Below are 22550 nucleotides of genomic sequence, written 5' to 3' on the forward strand. Positions count from 1 at the left end.
GACTGATGCAAGGGCGTACACAGGACCTGAACTAGGGGGGGAGGGGGGGGGCAGGTCATACTAGTCTCAGGAAACAAGGAATCGAGACAACATACAGCACTCCTTATTAAATAAAACAGTAAGCCAGTGAAAAACTGCTTTTAATAAACATCTTAAATACAAGAATTCACTTGTACAATCCGAGAAAACATGCAGCATTTCTTATTAAATAAAACAGTAAACTAGTGAAAAACTGCTTTCAATAAACATTTTAAATATAAGAATGCACTTGTTTAAACATACAACTTTTAAATTATGTAATAATCTTCTAGGATTTACCGCAAATTTCTCAATTACTTTCTTCTCTAACATCTCGCAGTTTTCCTTTACATAATTGCGGTGTACGCTCATCAGGCACAATCCTGTGAGCCTTTCTTCTCCCATATTGCTCCTGAGCCACGTCTTCAATCTTCAAAGTGGGCTGAAGGATCGTTCCACAGACGCTGTTGTGCATGGAATAGTGCTCAAAATTTTTAGTGCTTTTTTTCATGTTAGGGAAAAAATATTGGTCTCGTTAAACAGGTCAACGACTTCCATATCTTTTAATTTAGCTTCAGTTATATTCTTTTTCCCCCACAAATTGTACCATAGTTCCAGTTCTCCGACAATATCATCCAATCCATAAATTGTTTTAAACAATTCTGCACTTTTAAGGAAGTCTGTTACACTAGAATTGATCATATTCAAGGGATGTTGCTTATTTAGAGCAAAAGCTGGTGTATTTTCTGGTGAAAATCGTATATTTAATGATGACATGAATGATTCGATGTATGGTATTACCAGCGAACGTCGCCAGTATTCGTTGTCATTTTGTGATTGTGGATTGTTCGTTAGAAACTTCACATAGTCATGATCCCTTACTGCCTACAAGTGAATACGCTGTTCCTTGGCAACGAAACATGCCTACGAATAGCAGATCGGATTGCTTATGGCTAAATTTATTATTTCTATAAACTTCCCTGCCGACAGTAACGTGCCGAAGACCAAAAAATTACTCCCGGATCTGCTCGAACGATTTCGAATATCTTCTAGGGAGGGGGGGTGGGGTGGGGTGGGAGCTGCCCCCCCCCCCCCCCTGCCCCTCGCTGGGTACGCCCATGGACTGATGACCGTAGCAGCTAAGTCTCATAAGATTTCACACACCCAAGACGACAATAACAACAAGGTTTTATTGTAAACAGTTTGAAAAGACATTGCTTTCAAAAAGTAATTTCGGTGTTTTTGGGTACCCCTCCCATTTTACTTCATTGGAGTACGTGCGGAACTGGAAATTTAGAGCGAGGTACAAGCGCCGAAACGGTGCGATACGCTGGGCGCAGCCAGTAAGCGCGGGGCTGTGGCCGGCTGGACACGAGCGCAACCGGAAAGCACGTCCGCCCGCTACCGTAACGGGGCTTCCGAGTATTGCCGGCTGTTTCCTTGTCTGACTGGCTGTCCTCCGGCTGGCCGTGCTCGTCGCTAGGTACGTTACACAGCGGTGCCCACCGTGACCACGTCGATCAAAGTATACAACTGGCCTCTGAAATTACAGTGCCGCGAAGGCGGCGTGCAACAAACGTGAAATTGGCACGAATTTAAACTACGTACGTGGATATGCGAAATACCAATCCAGGGCAACCGCAGAAATTACTCAGGAGTAACGCCATCTACATCCTGTATACAGGCTGTCTCAAACCTTTTTGGTCAAATAGAAACAGATGATAGTGGGTTCAAAATGGTTCAAATGGTTCTGAGCACTATGGGACTTAACTTCCGAGGTCATCAGTCCCCTAGAACTTAGAACTACTTAAACCTAACTAACCTAAGGACATCACAGACATCCACGCCCGAGGCAGGATTCGAACCTGCGACCGTAGCGGTCGCGCGGTTCCAGACTGTAGCGCCCAGAACCGCTCGGCCACTCTGGCCGGCGTGATAGTGGGTTCACAACCCCAGCTAGGGAACCAATGGTCGGAAATTCATATTTATTATGGTACTGACATACTAAGCGCACACTGAATAACAACAACGTAGCTAACTCCAAGACAAAATGGAGACCGCCAGTCTCAATGCATGCACGACAATGGCGTACGAAGTTCTGCCGCACTCTCTCAAAGTTACCTGGTGTCTGCTGTACCGGGAGACAGACAACTTGGACCCTAGCAAGCAGGTCTTTAACCGTTTCTACGGTGGTTTCGTACAACGACGTCTTGACGTAATCCCGGAGGCAAAAGTCGAGAGATGTGATATGCGGAGATTGCGCTGGCCATGGGAAAGGGCCTCCACTTCCGATCCATCGATGATGGCAGGTGTTGCTCAGGTGCTCGCGGACATTAACATCGAAATGGGCTGGTACATACTAATCACCGATCTAATACAAGAAACACAATTACATGTAATGAATACCAACATATGCAGGGTTCGATGGTACGAGCAGTAATATCGACTTCACGCTAGCAGATAATGCAGCAATGGCATACGTAACAAACTGGACTGTACACGACAACATAACCAGTAGCGATCATAATGTCATAACATACACACTAACTCACACTCAGAACTCAATGACCAAATCACACACCAGACACTTGCTGTTGCACAAAGCAAACTGGAACAAATTAACGGAAATTATCCAACGACACGATCTACAAAACATCAATGGAAGTATCGATTATAGAGCACACAAGTTAACACAGGTGATACAACATGCACAAAACACTTCAATACCGACAGCAAAGAACACAAATTGCTCACCAGTACCATGGACCAACGAACTTACGAGACTCAAACAAGAAGCAAGACGCAAGCGAAAATTATATCAAAGGGCGATAGCAGATAGGGACAGACGAATAAGACTTGAAGCATATAGGCATGCACAAGACTTATATAGACAGACCCTATACAATACACGTAGACAACAATGGGAGCTATTTGTAAGAACACAAACAGAGCAAAATATATGGGGGGAACCATACAAAATACTGACTGAGAAGATAAAAGCCCCACTAGGTCTGGGAACGCTAAGGCAGGATGACGGCACGATGGCGAGGGGATGGAGGAATACAGCGGAGTTTCTGCTGTATAAACTGCTCACTGACGACGTTATCGATACAGACACACAATATCGTGCAACACTAAGAGAAAACCCACACACACCATACAACACTGCAACTGTCACCTGTCCTTTTGCGCAAGAAGAGGTTGCAATAGCAATCTCAGAGCTCAAAAACAAAAAAGCACCTGGACCAGATGGTATCCACTCGGAAACACTGAAAAAAACTAGCACCGTAGATCACCCCGTTCCTAACAACGTTCCTGATCGATGCCTTACGGCTGGACAGGGTGCCTACAGTATGGAAAACCTCCAAAGCAGTCATTATTAAGAAATCAGCGGACAGGGATCCTTCAGATCCAAGGACTTACAGGCCAATATGCCTAATAAACACCCTACCAAAGATTCAGGAGAAGCTACTGTGTAAGCGCCTGCAAACACACAGAGCTCTCAGGGGTATGAGCCAACACCAGTTCGGCTTCAGATCTGACAGATCAATAGATGATGCCATCAACCAGGCCCTGCACATAGTTAACACCACAAAACAGAAATACGCCATGGCAATAATGATTGACATTGCCGGAGCATTTGATAATCTTTGGTGGCCAGCACTGTTTAAGAGGCTAAGACATCTGGAGGTACCGCAATCACTGTACAACAGTTTTCTAGACTACTGTAAAGACCGAGTCATCGAATGGCAGATGGACAGCCGGAAAGTAATTAAAAGAATTACCAAAGGCTGTCCTCAAGTGTTGATCTGCGGCCCCATCTTCTGGGACATAACAATCGAACCCCTCCTACAGCTTCTGGATGGGGATGACAGGTCAGACGGAATTGTCGCCTACGCAGATGACCTATTAGTTGTAGCCACTGTAAACAACAGAGCCCAGTTGGAAGAGAAAGCCAGTGGATTACTACAAACAATTACTCAGTGGTGTCACAACAACAAACTCAGGATAGCCGAAAACAAAACAACATACACTTTACTGAAAGGATCACTCCAAAGGAATCCTTCGGTTAAAATTGGGGACACAAACATCAAACGAACACGCATTACGCGCTATCTTGGGGTACACATTGATGAAAAATTGAATTTCCACGAACACATAAGGCTAACAACAGACAAAGCAGAAAAAATGCTACACAAACTGGTGAGGCTAAATTCAAAACAGTACAGACTACCTCTACCAGTCATACGTACATACCACTGTGCGCTCTTCGAATCAGTACTCAGCGCTGCAGCTAGCACGTGGGCACATAGACTGAACGTGGTCACCAACAAAGCATCCGTCAGACGAGGGCAGAGGAGTGTCCTACTTAGGCTATCTGGAGCCTTCGGTACCACCTCAGCGGATGCACTGTGTGTGGTGCTCGGATGCCCCATAGATATCACGATCAAATACAGAGCTGCAAGGTACTGGTTAAAGGTGGGGAGACTAGATAAGGTACACACAATAACCGGTGTGCCCATAGAGACGATACGTCACCTTAAAAGTTGGCGTTTGGATACATGGCAAGGTGAGTGGGATATAAGTGATCAGGGACGTAGACTGCACGACTTCCTCCCTGACATAAGGGAGCGGTTGAGAATGAGACATATCGATCCCAGCCGCGGTATGGTACATTTCTTAACCGGGCACGGACCTTACCCCACGCACTTAGCCGCGCCGGCCGCGGTGGTCTAGCGGTTCTAGGCGCTCAGTCCGGAACCGCGGGACTGCTACGGTCGCAGGTTCGAATCCTGCCTCGGGCATGGATGTGTGTGATGTCCTTAGGTTAGTTAGGTTTAAGTAGTTCTAAGTTCTAGGGGACTGATGACCACAGATGTTAAGTCCCATAGTGCTCAGAGCCATTTGAACTTAAGCCGCGTGAGTCTAAGGCAGACACCTACATGCACATGCGGGGAAGAAGGCTCCCCAGAACACACTGTCTTTTTCTGCGGGCAATACGCGAATAATAGACATACACTACACTTAGATTACACAGATACAAACATAGATATATACACAGCAATAAGAGACAAAGAACAATGGGCACAATTAAACGCACTAACAAACAGTATTTCAAAAACAACACATGAAGAGTATATGCGGACACGACATCACAGACATGCCTATGTGCAGCGTAACAGAAGTCTCCAGAGGATGGACAGCGATACCCACAGTGACAACGAAAATAGTGACAATGAGGAGGAACAGGAGGAGGAAGCTGAGATGTGACAGTAAATAAGCAAATTACTGGCAATCTAGCCAAGAAAATACCAAATGCTGTACATGGATGGGCACCTAAAGTAGTTAATACATAGGATTAGTAACAAATAGGATAAGCAACATTATTTCTCTACTAATAACCATTTGTGTGTGTGTGTGTGTGTGTGTGTGTGTGTGTGTGACTGGCGGTCAACGGCTCGAAGAAACCATTCCGAGGTATTCACCGTCAGTCACACTCGGTGATGGTACTAACAAATCTCTCATCTATCCTATCTTCTTTCTATATTATTCTTAAAAAACAACAAAATTTTATTTATATTTCAACCTTCAATTATTGTTATTTTGAAAAGTGTCATTCTTTGTAAATGTTGCAGATAAAACGAAAGGGGGGGGAGGTGGGGGGGGGAGATTAGTGTTTAACGTCCCGTCGACAACGAGGTCATTAGAGACGGAGCGCAAGCTCGGGTGAGGAAAGGATGGGGAAGGAAATCGGCCGTGCCCTTTCACAGGAACCATCCCGGCATTTGCCTGAAGCGATTTAGGGAAATCACGGAAAACCTAAATCAGGATGGCCGGAGACGGGATTGAACCGTCGTCCTCCCGAATGCGAGTCCAGTGTGCTAACCACTGCGCCACCTCGCTCGGTTAAAACGAAAGGAAAGAAAACTGTAAAAAGATGAAAAACGAAAATTGTAAGATGTACGACCTGTTTTAAACATCAGGTAACAGGTCTATAATTTGGCAATAAATAAATAAATAAATACACCATCATGTTGAAACCACATCCTTTCGCGCGGACGACAAGGGGTACAGTCTCCAAGAACTGTGGTATCAAATCTCTTGGGAACACGAGGTAACGTGGATCAGTGAAATGGAGAAGTAGCAAATAAGAATGAATACGACAAATACGGTGTGTAAATTACCACAGCGGTTGCTCAGGTTGCTCATGTCAGCCAACCACAGCACAAGATCCATGACGTCATGGAAACATTGTTTCGTCATGCGGACTCATAGACGCACGCGGATTGAGCAGGCAAAACATTAAACATCTGAAGTTTAGAAGTGAGAATATCACAAACATTAGGCACGCAGAGAAGCTAACATACACTGCATTAAACATCTTTCCAAAACGCGTCTTTTAGTACGATTTGTTGTGGTAAACTGTCGGGAAGTGTGACGTTGGGGGATAAGCTACTTGTAGATTTTGTCTTGGAGTTAGCTCTTGATGTTATTTAGTTGTTGATTATGAAACAGAAAGTAGATATAGTATGTAAACGTTTGGCCAGAATGTGATATTTCCCCCGGCCCCCTCCTGAAACCTAGGTTGTGGTGACAGACTGATCTGTAGTGTAGCTCGAGACCTAAGTTAGTTCCGATTGATAAATGTTGCAGCCTTCCCCAATATGGAAACCACGAGCTGTGCCTGAGCAAATCTAAAATGGGAGGGAAGTTCGTGTATGTCACAGCTGCAAATCTGGTGAAAATTGTGGGTTTTAGTGTTTAAAAAGTGGGTATGTTACACCTCTGACGTATTTTGCCTAAGTGAGTATAGGAAGATACGTACACTCAGGCTGGCCGATATATCAGCAAGCCGTTGGTAATATCCGGGACGTGGTTTATTGTTTCTGGTTAACTTCGCTGTCTCTTAAGCTAAGGTCGTAGGATCAGGCTTCTAGGATAGTTTCATTGATGTGCACACTGATGGGACAGCAGTCAAAGGAGTTTAGGACGAAACAGAGCAAAGAAATGTATATGTTACCGGAAAACTATGATCCGGCATTTTATGGAAAGCCTAGGCATTACATGTTGTTGTTGTTGTGATCTTCAGTCCTGAGACTGGTTTGATGCAGCTCTCCATGCTACTCTATCCTGTGCAAGCTTCTTCATCTCCCAGTACCTACTTCAGCCTACATCCTTCTGAATCTGCTTAGTGTATTCATCTCTTGGTCTCCCTCTACTATTTTTAACCTCCACGCTGCCCTCCAGTACTAAATTGGTGATTCCTTGATGCCTCAGAACATGTCCTACCAACCGATCCCTTCTTCTAGTCAAGTTGTGACACAAACTCCTCTTCTCCCCAGTTCTATTCAGTACCTCCTCATTAGTTATGTGATCTATCCATCTAATCTTCAGCATTATTCTGTAGCACCAAATTTTGAAAGCTTCAATTCTCTTCTTGTCCAAACTATTTATCGTCCATGTTTCACTTCCATACATGGCTACACTCCATATAAATGATTTCAGAAACGACTTCCTGACACTTAAATCAATACTCGATGTTAACAAATTTCTCTTCTTCAGAAACGCTTTCCTTGCCATTGCCAGTCTACATTTGATATCCTCTCTACTTCGACCATCATCAGTTATTTTGCTCCCCAAATAGCAAAACTCCTTTACTACTTTAAGTGTCTCATTTCCTAATCTAATTCCCTCAGCATCACCCGACTTAATTCGACTACTTTCCATTATCCTCGTTTTGCTTTTGTTGATGTTCATCTTATACCCTTCTTTCAAGACACTGTCCATTCCGTTCAATTGTTCTTCCAAGTCCTTTGCTGTATCTGACAGCATTACTATGTCATCGGCAAACTTCAATGTTTTTATTTCTTCTCCATGGATTTTAATACCTACTCCGAACTTTTCTTTTGTTACCTTTACTGCTTGCTCAATATACATATTGAATAACATCGGGGAGAGGCTACAACCCTGTGTCACTCGCTTTCCAACCACTGCTTCCCTTTCATCTCCCTCGACTCTTATAACTGCCATCTTCTTTCTGTACAAATTGTAAATAGCCTTTCGCTCCCTGTGTTTTACCCCTGCCACCTTCATAATTTGAAAGAGAGTATTCCAGTCAACATTGTCAAAAGCTTTCTCTAAGTCTACAAATGCTAGAAACGTAGGTTTGCCTTTTTTTAATCTTTCTTCTAAGATAAGTCGCAGGGTCAGTATTGCCTTATATAGAATACCAAAAATCATTCGGCAGGGTATAAAATTCATCTTATTTAATACTTTGTCTATCCGTTTAAGAGAATACCGGTTACATTTAATGTAAGGTATGAAGGAAAGATAATTTAAATATTTTGACAGTTGCAAGATCCACAAACATCATTGTTGTAACAGTTTCAGCACATTTCGGCTGGAGTTTAGGTGTGTCAGTGTGTTACTTTCGATAAAATGGAGGTTGCACGTGATGATTTTGATAATGTTGTGGTTGATGGTCGTATAAATGCAATGAAACAAAGATTTCATAGAGAGTGGACCTTGCCATTGGTGGGGAGGCTTGTGTGTTTCAGAAAAACAGATAGCCGTACCTTAGGTGCAACCACAACGGAAAGGTATCTGTTGAGAGGCCAGACAAACGTGTAGTTTCCGAGGAGGAGCGGCAGCCTTTCCAGTTATTGCAGGGTCAACAGTCTGGACGACTGACTGATGTGGCCTTCTGATGTCAACCTAAACGGCCTTGCTGTGCTGGTATTGCAAACGGCTGAAAGCAAAGAGAAGCTACAGCCGTAATTTTTCATGAGGGATTGCAGCTCTATTGCATGGTTAAATATTGATGGCATTCTCTTGGGTAAAGTATTGCGGATCTCCCGGTGGGGATTACTCAGGAGGACGTCGTTATCAGGAGAAACAAAAATGGTGTTCCACGGATCGTAGCATGGAATGTCAGACCCCCTAAATCAGGCAGACAGGTTAGAAAATTTAAAAAGGGAAGTGGATAGCTTAAAGTTGGATGTAGTGGGAATTAGTGAAGTTCGGTGGCAGGAAGAACAAGACTTTTGTCATATGAATACAGGGCTATAAATACAAAATCAAATAGGAGTAATTTAGGGTAAGGTTTAATAATGAATAAAAAAAGTAGGAACGCGAATAAGCTACTATGAACAGCAGAGTGAATACATTATTGTAGCCAAGGTAGACAAGAAGCCCACATCCACCACAGTAGTACAATTTTTGGACAGCATGGTTGTGGAGAGAAGCAGCGATTAGTATGATTAATCAATAATTCAATAACAGTCTTAATTGCATTTATTATTGTTATAATACCGCCAACCGGTTTCAACCCGACGTAGGGGTCATCTTCTGGTCGTTTACACCATTGGTCAACTGCTGGTGGTGTCACTCCTGTCTACATAACGGCAGGAAACTATATAGTAGACAGGAGTTACACCACCAGCAGTCGACCAGTGGTGTAAACGCCCAGAAGATGACCCCTACGTCGGGTTGAAACCGGTTGGCGGTATTATAACAATAATAAATGCGATTAAGACTGTTCTTGAATTATTGACAGTAGTACAAGTTTATATACAAACTAGCTCTGCAGATGAAGAGATTAAAGAAATGTATGAAGAGTTAAAAGGAATTATTTAGATAGTTAAGGGAGACGAAAATTTAGTAGTGATGGGGGACTGGAATCCGACTGTAGGAAAAGGTAGACAAGGAAAAATAATAGATGAATACAGACTGGGGAAAAGGAATGAAGGAGGATACTGCCTGATAGAATCTTGCACAAAGCACAATTTAATCTCACTAACACTTGTTTTAAGAATCATGAAAGAAGGTTGTATACTTGGAGGAGACCTGGAGAAACCGGAAGCTTTCAGATTGATTATATAATGGTAAGAAAGACATTTCGGATCTAGATTTTGAACTGTAAGACATTTCCAGGGGCAGATGTGGACCCTGATCACGTTTTATTGGTTATGAACTGTAAATTGAAACTGAAGAATTGCAAAAATCTAGGAAATTAAGGAGATGGGGTCTGGATAAGTTGAGAGTTTCAGAGGGAGCATTAGGCAACTATTGAGAAGAACAGAGGAAAGGAATACAGTAGAAGACGAATGGGTAGCACTGAAAGATGATATAGTGAAGGTAGCAGATGATCATATGGGTAAAAAGACAAGGCCTCGTAGAAATCCTGAGGATATATCACTTGCCTAGTACATACATAACACAGGAGATATAAAATTTAAGTAATGAAAGCAGAAAATTAAAAATGCAGTAAATGAAGAATGTGAAAGGGAATACAAACGTCTACAAAATGGGATTGGCAGGGAGTACAAAATGGCTAAGTAGGTATGGCTGGTGGACAAATGTAAGGATTTAGAAACATATATCACTAGGGGAAGATATACATCACCTATAGGAAAATTAAAGAGGCGTTTGGAGAGCAGACAAGCAGCTGTATGAATATCACGAACTTTGATGGAAAACTAGTGCTAAGCAAAGAAGGTACATCTGAAAAGTGGAAGGAGTATGTAAAGGGTCCATACAAGAAAGCTGTACTTGAAGGTAGTAGAATTGAAATGGAAGAGGACGTAGATAAAGATCAGATGGGAGACGTGATACTGCGAGAAGAATTTGACAGAACACTGAAAGTTCAACGTTGGAACAAGGCCGTGGGAGTAGGCGACATTCTGCCAGAACTACTGACAGCCTTGGGAGAACTAGCCATGACAAAATTGTTCCATCTGGTGTGCAAGATGGATGGGACAGGTGGTATACCCTCAGACTTCAAGCAAAATATAATTTCAATTCTCTCTTTGACTGTATTCAAAACAAATACGAAATCTATGGAACACTATTACTAGTACTCGAAAATTAAAGCTTCCTAAAAGCAAAAACACACGGAAGAAGAAGTGACAAGTAAGAAAAATACAGTGAATACTTACATTAATGTAGCTCGGTGCACATCAGATGTGAAGCAGACGGCAGTTACTACGAGACTGACACGCATGTTGACAGCTAACGTTTTTCAGGCATTCGCCAAACCCGGTCGGCTTCATGGGATTGCCACGGGTTATAGCGCGATTCGCCACTCCAAATACCTCGATCCTAGTCATCCACTGTTTCTTCGCGTTTCCATTTCAGAGTCACGTCCGCAACAGTCGACGTTGGCAGCTTTAAATGAGTTGAAATGTCCCTGGCAGATTTGTTACTCAGGTGGCATCCAATGACTACTCCACGAGGGAAGCCATAGAGCTCTCTTGACCCACTCTGCTGTTGTTGCTTCTATACTGACAATATAATGCTCCCCGCCTCCTTGTACACTGGCCGGCCTGCCCCTTTTGACATCTAGTGGATAATTGTGCGTTAGATAGGGCTGTCTGGATACGTTTGATCACACAGTTTACATAACATTGCGACAGCAGGACATGTACTGACGTGTGGTAAATAATCAGTATGTTCGTATCATTATGGCTATTGTAATAAACTGCCCAAATTGATAACGCCGCATTTGTACAACAATCGGTGAAGGCTCTACAGTCCAACGCGAAAACGTTCCGCCTCTTGGTACTCCAATCCTCTAACTAGGGATTGTTCATGCCTTATTTTTACTTTCACGTCTATGTAGTTACGGGAAAAGCGCGCACAAAGAAAGAATGTACAGGGAATATAACGTATTATCGTTATGAGGGCCATAAGAAACGCGGTTGGACCAGCGAGAGGAACGAAATTTGAAAATCTGCCGTGACCTTTCTTAAAGAATTATTCCAGCGCTCGCTTGAAACGAATTAGGAGACAGTGTGAAATATCAATAAAGTTGACTGGACGTGGTATAAAACCGGTCCACCCCAATACGCCGCTGAAAATTATTTGAGTGAAGATTACAACTTGTTTATGAGTCACACATGAGTCTTCAAATTCTTACCATCTTGCAGCAGTCACATTTTCTCCTGACCAGTAACGGAGACAAATAAAAACCATAACAAAAGTTCACCTTGAGAAAACCTAGTAAATGGATAAATGTTATAATGTTGTTTAGTAACAGGAAAAATGGTTAAAAAATTGCTCTGAGCACTATGGGACTTAACTTCTGAGGTCATATGTCCCCTAGAACTTAGAACTACTTAAACCTAACTAACCTAAGGACATTACACACATCCATGCCCGAGGCAAGATTCGAACCTGCGACCGTAGCGGTCGCGCAGCTCCAGACTGTAACGCCTAGAACCGCTCGGCCACAACGGCCGGCTAACAGGAAAAGGCAGTAAATGCGAGATCCTTCCTGTCCTAAGGTGACGCGCGATAAGCGTACTTGAGATGGCGTGACGCAGCTGACAAGCCCGCAGAAGGCCAGGGTCACTTTCTCCTAGCATCCTAACCCGGGTGGCCGTAAGCGAAACCGTGCATACACAGCCAGCGCTGTGACTCGCTATTTGCATCTTACAAACCAGAGGGTGACAGAACTTTTCTTCAACTGTTTACCTAAAATAGTTGCTTGGCTGCGCATTTGACATTCGTCTACCACCTTCATTTACTGAGAAAAGTATTTGCAAAGAATGAATCTATCACTTTTCGGTGGAGTGTGCGGTTTTATGAAACTTCGTGACATTAAAATTATATCGAGGAACTGGAGTGGAATCCAGACCACTGCCCCGGGAACGTAAAGCTTATATATATATATATATATATATAAAGAAGAAGCACCATTATTAATATATATATATATATTAATAATGGTGCTTCTTCTTTCTATGACACGGTTCTCATAGGATTTCCACTACTAATTGCTATCAACGTTGTTCTCTGCTATAAATTCTTGTGTCTATAAACTTCATTATTTCTCTTGACTGAATTTTACTGTTTTTCAGTTACACTACTGGCCATTAAAATTGCTAAAATGCAGGTAATAAACGGTTATTCATTGGACAAATATATTATACTAGAACTGACATGTGATTACATTTTCACGCAATTTGGGTGCATAGATCCCGAAAAATCAGTACCCAGAACAACCACCTCTGGCCGTAATAACGGCCTTGATACACCTGGGCATTGAGTCAAACAGAGCTTGGATGGCGTGTACAGGTACAGCTGCCCATGCAGCTTCAACACGATACCACAGTTCATCAAGAGTAGTGACTGGCGTATTGTGACGAGCCAGTTGCTCGGCCACCATTGACCAGACGTTTTCAATTGGTGAGAGATCTGGAGAATGTGCTGGCCAGGGCAGCAGTCGAACGTTTTCTGTATCCAGAAAGGCCCATACAGGACCTGCAACATGCGGTCGTGCATTATCCTGCTGAAATGTAGGGTATCGCAGGGATCGAATGAAGGGTAGAGCCACGGGTCGTAACACATCTGAAATGTAACGTCCACTGTTCAAAGTGCCGTCTATGCGATCAAGAGGTGACCGAGACGTGTAACCAATGGCTCCCCATACCATCACGCCGTGTGATACGCCAGTATGGCGATGACGAATACACGCTTCCAATGTGCGTTCACCGCGATGTCGCCAAACACGGATGCGACCATCATGATGCTGTAAACAGATCCTGGATCCGAAAAAATGACGTTTTGCCATTCGTGCTCCCAGGTTCGTCGTTGAGTCGGTCACTATCGCAGGCGCTCCTGTCTGTGATGCAGCGTCAAGGGTAACCGCAGCCATGCTCTCCGAGCTGATAGTCCATGCTGCTCCAAACGTCGTCGAACTGTTCCTGCAGATTGTTGTTGTCTTGCAAACGTCCCCATCTGTTGACTCAGGGATCGAGACGTGGCTGCACGATCCGTTACAGCCATGCAGATGAGATGCCTGTCATCTAGACTGCTAGTGATACGAGGCCGTTGTGATCCAGCACGGCGTTCCGTATTACCCTCCTGTACCCACCGATTCCATATTCTGCTAACAGTCATTGGATCTCGACCAACGCGAGCAGCAATGTCGCGACACGATAAACCGCAATCGCGATAGGGTACAATCCGACCTTTATCAAAGTCGGAAACGTGATGGTACGTATTTCTCCTACTTACACGAGGCGTCACAGCAACGTTTCACCAGGCAACGCCGGTCAATTGCTGTTTGTGTATGAGAAATCGTTTGGAAATTTTCCTCATGTCAGCACGTTGCAGGTGTCGCCACCGGCGCCACCCTTGTATGAATGCTCTGAAAAGTTAATCATTTGCATATCGCAGCATTTTCTTCCTGTCCGTTAAATTTCGTGTCTGTAGCACGTCATCTTCGTGGTGTAGCAAATTTAATGGCCAATAGTGTAAATAAAAAGAAATCACTCAATCAAACAAACAAGTATTTCTTTCATCGAAAATGAAACCCCTGCTAAAACGAAGTGATTTATTTTACAAAGTCAGAAGTGAGTTTGCAAGATAGTTCTGTATTCACACTTTCTATTTACATTTCAACGATAACAACATGCCCCACTGTTAAGACCTGGAGAAAATCCGTCAATGAAGTATCTCTCTTGGGTATTGTGTAGTGAGCGTACTGACCCAGCAGCTAAGCCACACTTTTAATTTTTGCGCTGCGATATCAGTTTTTGTTAGATTTTTTTAATATTTTTTATAATTATTTGGAATTCCTCAGTTCTACTGATAGTGGTCACTTTCTTCTTTTTCCACTTCCAAGTCTCAGTCTGATCCATGCACAAAAACATGTGAGGGACGTAGTCAACTATTTGAAATTGTGGACATATCGGGTTTGGAGTTAACTTCATTTTATGTAGTTTTTATCCAGTTGGGATGGTGTCGTTAACGACGTCATCTCAATTGGTTTAGACGTTACATTGCAGTGTGGGGTTGTTTACAGTCTTCAGAGTCATATGCCAATTTGCGTTAGGATGCTGTTGTTCTAATGGATTGCGTGGTTTAGCATACAAGAGTTTCATGGTAGGTCGATTCGGTACTTCTTGAAAATAACCGAGTTCTAAGTAGTATCGCCGTATATAATAAAGTTGCCCACGTTAATTGAGGGTAGATAGATGGTGGTTCTAATTTAGTAAATAAGCGTTTCGTTATGGCATTACATACGTGGTTGTTATTTATAAGGTGTTGCTCTGAGAAATAGTGCTGTGGCTTGCGCCATGACGTTCTTGATTCCTAAACCTCCTTCGGCACTGTTAGAGTGGCTGTGTTAAAGGGAGTCTTAAAGATATTACCATATCAGACATGCCACCAAGCTTTGGAATTTCTTGGCATTTATCCAGGCACGACTGACAGCTTTACTCCCGCCCACAAGTCCTGAGGTTCCGTTTTGGAGTCCTGGTCTAGTTCACTGTCTTAATCTGCCATAGCCTGCCGTTGTAGCCGAGCGGTTCTAGGCGCTTCAATCCGGAACCGCGCTGCTGCTACGGTCCCAGGTTCGAGTACTGCCTCGGGCATGGCTGTGTGTGCTGTCCTTAGGTTAGTTAGGTTTAAGTAGTTCTAAGTCTAGGGAACTGATGACCTCAGATGTTAAGTCCCATAGTGCTCAGAGCCATTTGAACCATTTCTAACCGGCCAGTAAGTTTCAAAACTTGATACGCTGCGGTAGCGGAGTTAAGCACGTAACAGCTCGATCGAAGTTGAACAGTACGTTGTTCGACTACACTAACCGAAACTGTCAAGTTCAGCCATCACGATAATATTGATGCATTACACGAATCAGCCAGAACAGTATGACCACCTACCTAATAACTGGTATGTTGACGTTAGGCACGGATAACAGCGGCGACGCGTCATGGTATGGAAGCAGTGAGGCCTCGGTAAGTAGTCACTGGAGGGAGGTGGCACCAAATCTGTACACACAAGTCACCCAATCCCCTAAAATCCTGGAGGGGGTGGGGGGTGGGGGGAGGGGCATGAGATCTAAAGCCTCGATCAGTCACATCCCACAGGTTCAGGTCTGGTGAGTTGTGGTGCCACCTCGTCAACTGGAACTCGTCATTGTGTTCCTTGAACCAAGCCGTCACATTCCTGGTTCAAATCCTTCAAATGGCTCTAAGCACTATGGGACTTCAGTCATCAGTCCCCTAGAACTTAGAACTACTTAAACCTAACTAACCTAAGGACATCACACACATCCATACCCGAGGCAGGATTCGAACCTGCGACCGTAGCAGCATCGCGGTTTCGGACTGAAGCTCCTAGAACCGCTCGGCCATAGCGACCTGCTCACATTCCTGGCTTTGTGACATAGCGCATTATCTTGTTGAAAAATGCCATTGCCAATGGGAAACATGATCGTCGTGAAGGGATGTACTTGGCTTGCAACCAGTGTACGATGCTCCTTAGGCGTCAGGGTGACTTGCACAAGCCCCACTGGACCCATGGATGCCAAAGTGAATGAATATTCTCCAGAGCATAGGGCACGGCCTCCAATTCGTCTCCGTCCCGCAGTACAGGTGTCAAGGAACTGTTTCCCTGGAAGACGACGCATTCGCGCCCTCCCATCGGCATGATAAAAAAGGTTTCAGGATTCATCAGACCATACAACGCTCTGCCACTGCCCCAACGCCCAGCGACGATGGTCACTTGCCCATTTCAGTTGTAGTTGCTGATGTCGTGGCGTTGACATTGGCACATGCTTGGGTCGAAGGCTGCGGAGGCCCATCGTTAGGAATGTTCGTTGCACTGTGTGTTCACACACACATGTACTCTGTCCATCATTAAAGTCTGATTGCTGTTAGTTCCGTCACAATTCGCCGCCTGTCCTGTTTTAACCAGTCTGCCCAGCCTACGACGTCCAACATTTGTAATGAGGCGTGGTCGCCGAATCCCGCGACGTCTGGACGTGGTTTCACCTCGTTTTCGCCACGTGAAGAAACTCACCGCAGCACTCCCCGAACACCCGAAAAGTCGTGTAGTTTCCACACTGTTCGTGCCGAGCTTTCGGACCATCATAATCTGCCTTCGGTCAAACTTAGACAGATCGCGCGCCTTCCCCATTCTACACACGGACAGCACGCTCATTGATACTAAATGCACCATGCGTGTGTCTGACTAGCAGTCATTCCTCGCCAGATGCCGCTGCTATTGCCTGGACGGGCTTATATCGATATTAGGTCGGTGGTCATAACGTTCGGGGTAATCAGTGTATTTTCTCGCGGTTTCTCTACATCACTTGAAACCAATTCTGCGATTGTTCCTTAAATATGGCCGATTTCCTTCCCTCTCCTTGTCCAATACAAGATAACATTTCGTCGCTAATGACTTTGCTGTCAACGGGAATTAAATTTGCAACTTTCCTCCCTTCCATGAGTTACGAAAATGTCGATATGATTTCTTAAATAAGATCTTCGCCCATTTCTACCCATTCCTTGTTCATCTGAGGTTTTTCTAACGATTTAAGTATCGATGTGACGTTATACTCTAACCTGCCTTTCTTTTTATAACATTTTTCCTATCGTGATCTCTCATTGAGGACGTAATTTGACTGTCATGCAATGGCGTGTAGACAGGAAAGACGACAAACTGCCAGACACGTACGTGGAGACCAGAGCGTCTTCACAGACAGAACCTGCATTGGAGGAACGTACAGAGCCATTTGAATGCATGATGGTACTACTTCTTCCGTTTACCTGATGCATTGAAGCTGAAGTTGTACTGCCGCTCGAGACAAGGCCTTGATGAAGGTCCTGACGAGGCTTTTCAATCCTTACTGGCACTCACACAGCTGACATTGGAGACTGCGGTTTCAACATGACTCCTTTTAAGCGCAGTCGTCGACCTCTGTGGTTCTGTCGCTGCCTCCAAAAACGGAGACTGAGAGTTACACTTCCTTTTCGGACATGAACGTGATTTTTAATGTGTCGTTAGTATGTATGTCGTGTTTATACATCAGAATGTTCGAAGAAAACGTTTTGCTTAAAGCTGATGTGGCGTGTGCTATCTAAATGTAATGTGTGTTTGCAACATGCAGGGCGTCCCATGAGGAATCTCAGTATTCGGGGATATGAGAGGAACGATCATTCGAAGCAATAAAGTTTTGTAAACAGTGGCTCTAAGATGTATATCTTAAGAGCTACGAGCACTTCCTCATCTTCGATATTGTTCTACTGCCATCTCTTTGCTTTTCCTATTCTGAGAAATGGTAGTATTGACCAAAACAAGAAAAAAATATCCAATCAACATGGGGTTTTAAGTGCATACCTTAAGAGGTATGAGAACTTGTTCATCTTCGGTACTGTGAAACACATTCTCTGTTGAACAAGTGCTCATAGCTGTTGAGGTATGCATTTTAGTGCCTGTGTTTGTTAGACATTTTTGCTTCAAATGATCTTTCTGTCATGTCCCTGAATCTCGTTCATTTCTCCTGGTACACCCTGTATAACTGATAATTCCAAAAAGCCTGTGTAGCTAAATTACCGTATGCTAATTAAAAGAAAACGAAAAAGCACACTTCCCTTGCACTGACGGAACCTTACAGGAGCTGGTTATTAGAGAGTACACATTTAAAAGCTCAGCCAGTTAGGCTGTATAAATTGGAGCCTAGCTGGAGAAGAGTGGAATCACACAATGGAAGATGTAGTAGAATGAGCACCGATGAAATCAGAAACAACGCTTCCAAAGAGCTAATCTAGAAACTAGAAGAGAATTAGAAACGATTGAGCCTCGCGTCGACATGTGAAGTCTGCTCTGATGGTTTTGCTGGTAAGTCGCCGGCCGGAGTGGCCGTGCGGTTCTAGGCGCTACAGTGTGGAACCGAGCGATCGCTACGGTCGCAAGTTCGAATCCTGCCTCGGGCATGGATGTGTGTGATGTCCTTAGGTTAGTTAGGTTTAATTAGTTCTAAGTTCTAGGCGACTGATGACGTCAGAAGTTAAGTCGCATAGTGCTCAGAGCCATTTTTTTTGCTGGTAAGTCTTTGATCAGATTCAAGTCCCGAACAGGCATACCATTTTCGTCTAGAATGTACAATACTTTTCTGCATGCCATGAATGAGACATAGAAAATAAATATTATCAGTGCAGATTTGACTGAAATTATTGAGGGTTTTGAAAACAGGACTTACGGTTCCTCTCCATACATCACAATAAGTAAGGTTCCAATGCAACAGTCCACTAGCGGGGCTTATGTGAACTCTCAGAAGAATGGGAAGGGAAAAAACTGTGTTTAATAATCATCCTAACCATTAACCTGAAGCGAATGAGGGCTATGTTAGAATTGCTGAATGTTTGTAAATGTGGTGTGGGTTTCTGCATAACAACACTCAAAAAACTTGTTTTCTATACGTACAGAACCGTCATCAACGAAACTATTTTTTTGCGCATTTGTGTTGTAGTGAAATCGTGAGGATCATGCAGCACCTTAACACAGCAGCCATCACGTGTAAGATGCTATTACGTAGTAAAAAGAAACACGTGCGCAAAATCAACTAAATAAATAAAAAACGTTCCTAACCATAACAAATGCTGAAATATTAAAATCGAGGCAAGACCAAGAAGTTTAAAAAATATCATCTCAGTAACTGAATTCTCACATTTCCTCATGCAGTAAAAATACTGACACTGTTTACCTCATTTCTCTATACGCGATATCTTCCAAGTACGAGGATTTTCCATAACATCCGGGTATCTTTTATACATATGGGGAATTCTTTTCATTTAAAATTCCAAGCTGCTACGGTGTGTGCCGTTTCAGATATAGATTACAAAAGGGGATAAGATGTTCTCGTGGGAGTCTGTTATGTTAGGTATCACCTCCCATGCAGCTGATGCCCTAGCGACCAGAGGCTAACCAAAACTGATACTTGCGAATGAATTGTATGTTAACGGAAAAGGAAATGAAGAAATGAACCTGCAAGACTGGTTACACAAGCCTACTCGATATTAATAAAAAGGCGAACTAGGAGATTACTTGGGTGACCAGCATGCATTTAATAACTTTTGACATATTTCTACTAAGGGTAGGTGAAATGGTCGAATCCCGACAGAGAGATGATGGTGATATCAAAGAAATTTTCTTTTGTGATGTTCGCTGTAATGTAAGTCCAGTCCAGTGTCTACTTTATATGCAGAATAGTTTATTTATACAAATTTTTGAAGCGGCCGCCTCGCTTTTTATTGTTCATTTCGACAAAGTAGAATATTTATCGTCATTTAAGTGTTTGACATGATAGATTTATCTCCAGTGAATAAGGTGGCGCAGTTATTTTGGCCCTTGATTCCTATTCGGTAAAAGGCGATTCAGTTTCATAAGTTTTCCGTGGTTTACCGAAATCGCCGAAGGCCAAAGTCGAAATGATTCCTATGACATGGACGTGGACCATTACCCTTCCCAATTGCAAGGTTGTGTTTAGTCAGTAATGACATCGACGTCGACGGAACCTTAAACCTGTTATGACCTGTGGTTTACTACTAACAGACATTCGGACAAAGTTCATGAACATTTGTAAGGAGTGTGCTCGTTTACTTTCAACAATTAAGAAAGGGATAGCTCAAACGTGGCCGAACCTGTCATTAAGACCATCCACATGAAGAATGTGTCTAAAGTGCAACCACAAATACAAACCTCAAGGACATGCACGAAGAGGTATTGCACGCCAGGCGACTGAATGTTAATGAAATAACTGACACAATTCATATCAGAATAAATAGCACCCTACAATTTATTTAGCGTTTTCTGGAATGCAAAACGGGTTCATCTTATTGATTAATTTGCAAAGTGTAAGATAATCACTTTAGAATACAGTGCAAGTCCTTCTGAACCAATTGGTTGAAAAGAAAGTACACGAAAAGAGAGCTGGATTGTAGTAAATACACTGAAGCGCCAAAGAAACTAGTGTAGGCATGCGTATTCAAATACAGAGATATGTAAACAGGCAGAATAAGGCACTGCGGTCGGCAAGACCTATATAAGACAGCAAGTGTCTCGCACAGTTGTCGATCGATTACTGCTGCTACAATGGTAGGTTATCAAGATTTAAGTGAATTAGAATGTGGTGTTGTAGTCGGGGCACGTGCGATGGGACACAGCATATCCGAGGTAGCGATGAAGTGCAGCCGGAAAAATATCCTGCAAGAACGGGACCAACGACGACTGAAGAGAATCGCTCAACGTTACAGAAGTGCAACCTTTCCGCAAATTGCTGCAGATTTCAATACTGGACAACCATTCAACGATATGGGCTTTCGGAGCCGAAGGCCCACTCGTGTACCGTTGATGACTGCACGACACAAAGCTTTACTTCCCGCCTGGGCCCATAAACACCGACATTGGACTGTTTATGATTGGAAACATTATGCCTGGTCGCACGAGTCTCGTTTCAAATTGTATCGAGTGGATGGACGTGTACGGGTATGGAGACAACCTCATGAATCCCTGGGCCCTGCATATCAGCAGGGGGCTGTTCAAGCTGATGGAGGCTCTGTTATGGTGTGCAGTTGGAGTGATATGACTAGACATGACTAGATACGACTCTGACAGGTGCCACGTACGTAAGCATTCTGTCTGATCACCTGCATCCATTCATGTCCATTCTGCATTCCGACGGACTTGGACAATTCCAGCAGGACAATGCGACACCCCACACATCCAGAAGTGCTACAGAGTGGCTCCAGGAACACTCTAGGGATTGACAGGTGTACCAGTTTCTTTGTCTCTTCAGTGCATCATCATCAGCATGAAAGGTGTTTTGGGCAATGGAAAATCTGATAACCTAGACTCAAGAATTGTTGGAATAACTGCACAATTCATGAGATTGGGCACCTCTTCCCATACTTGGAGATATTTAAACTAAACTAAAAAAACCTCTCCCGAACAGGCTATGAAGGCCCAACGGTACTGACCGGCCGCCGCGTCATCCTCAGCTCATAGGCGTCACTGGATGAGGATATGGAGGAGCATGGGATCAGCACACCGCTCTCCCGGCCGTATGTGTTTCCGAGACTGAAGCCGCTACTTCTCAGTCAAGTAGCTCCTCAGTTTGCCTCGCAAGGGCCAACAACGCTCGACAGACCGGATGGTCACCCATCCAAGTGCTAGCCCAGCCCGACAGCGCTTAACTTCGGTGATCTGACGGGAACCGGTGTCACCACTGCGGCAAGGCCGTTGGCCTTGGAGACATTTAGGTCGGGAAAATACACTGGTGTGCCAAACTTACACTGAAGTCTCCGCGATTTCTGATGATCACCTGAACATTACAGAAGGCAAGAAACATGATTCTTAATAGGATGTGTGATTGTCACGGACAGCAGTGTGTGCTCTGCAACGTACTCCCATGCTGGTCACAAGGTTGGTAAGGAGTTCTTGTGGCAGCGCGTTCCATTCCACCACCAGCGCGGTTGACTGCTGCTGGATGATCATTTGTGCGTATGGACGAGCTGCAATACGTCTCAAAATGCATCCCACGCAGGCCCGATGGAATTTAAGTCGGGAGAACGGGCAGCCCAATCCATTCGCCGAAAATCATATTGTTCAAAGATTTCCTCCACCGCCGCACTTCGATGCGGTCACACATTGTTATCCATAAAAATAAAGTCGAGGATGACTGTATCCCTGAGAAGACGCATACAGTGAAGGAGAACCGCGTCACAATAACGTCGATCGATGAG

At 43.9% G+C, this 22550-nt stretch overlaps 1 protein-coding gene and 1 pseudogene across 1 annotated transcript in view; one reads left to right on the plus strand and one right to left on the minus strand.

Annotated features, from left to right (window-relative positions):
* LOC126183258 (uncharacterized) overlaps window positions 1-22550 on the plus strand; it is a 368835-nt gene that overhangs the window by 73022 nt on the left and 273263 nt on the right. The window lies entirely within an intron of this gene.
* Window positions 21935-22052, minus strand: LOC126185572 (5S ribosomal RNA; annotated as a pseudogene).

The sequence above is a fragment of the Schistocerca cancellata genome, chromosome 4 (assembly GCF_023864275.1).
Source record: "Schistocerca cancellata isolate TAMUIC-IGC-003103 chromosome 4, iqSchCanc2.1, whole genome shotgun sequence".
NCBI classification, from domain to species: Eukaryota; Metazoa; Arthropoda; class Insecta; order Orthoptera; family Acrididae; genus Schistocerca; species Schistocerca cancellata.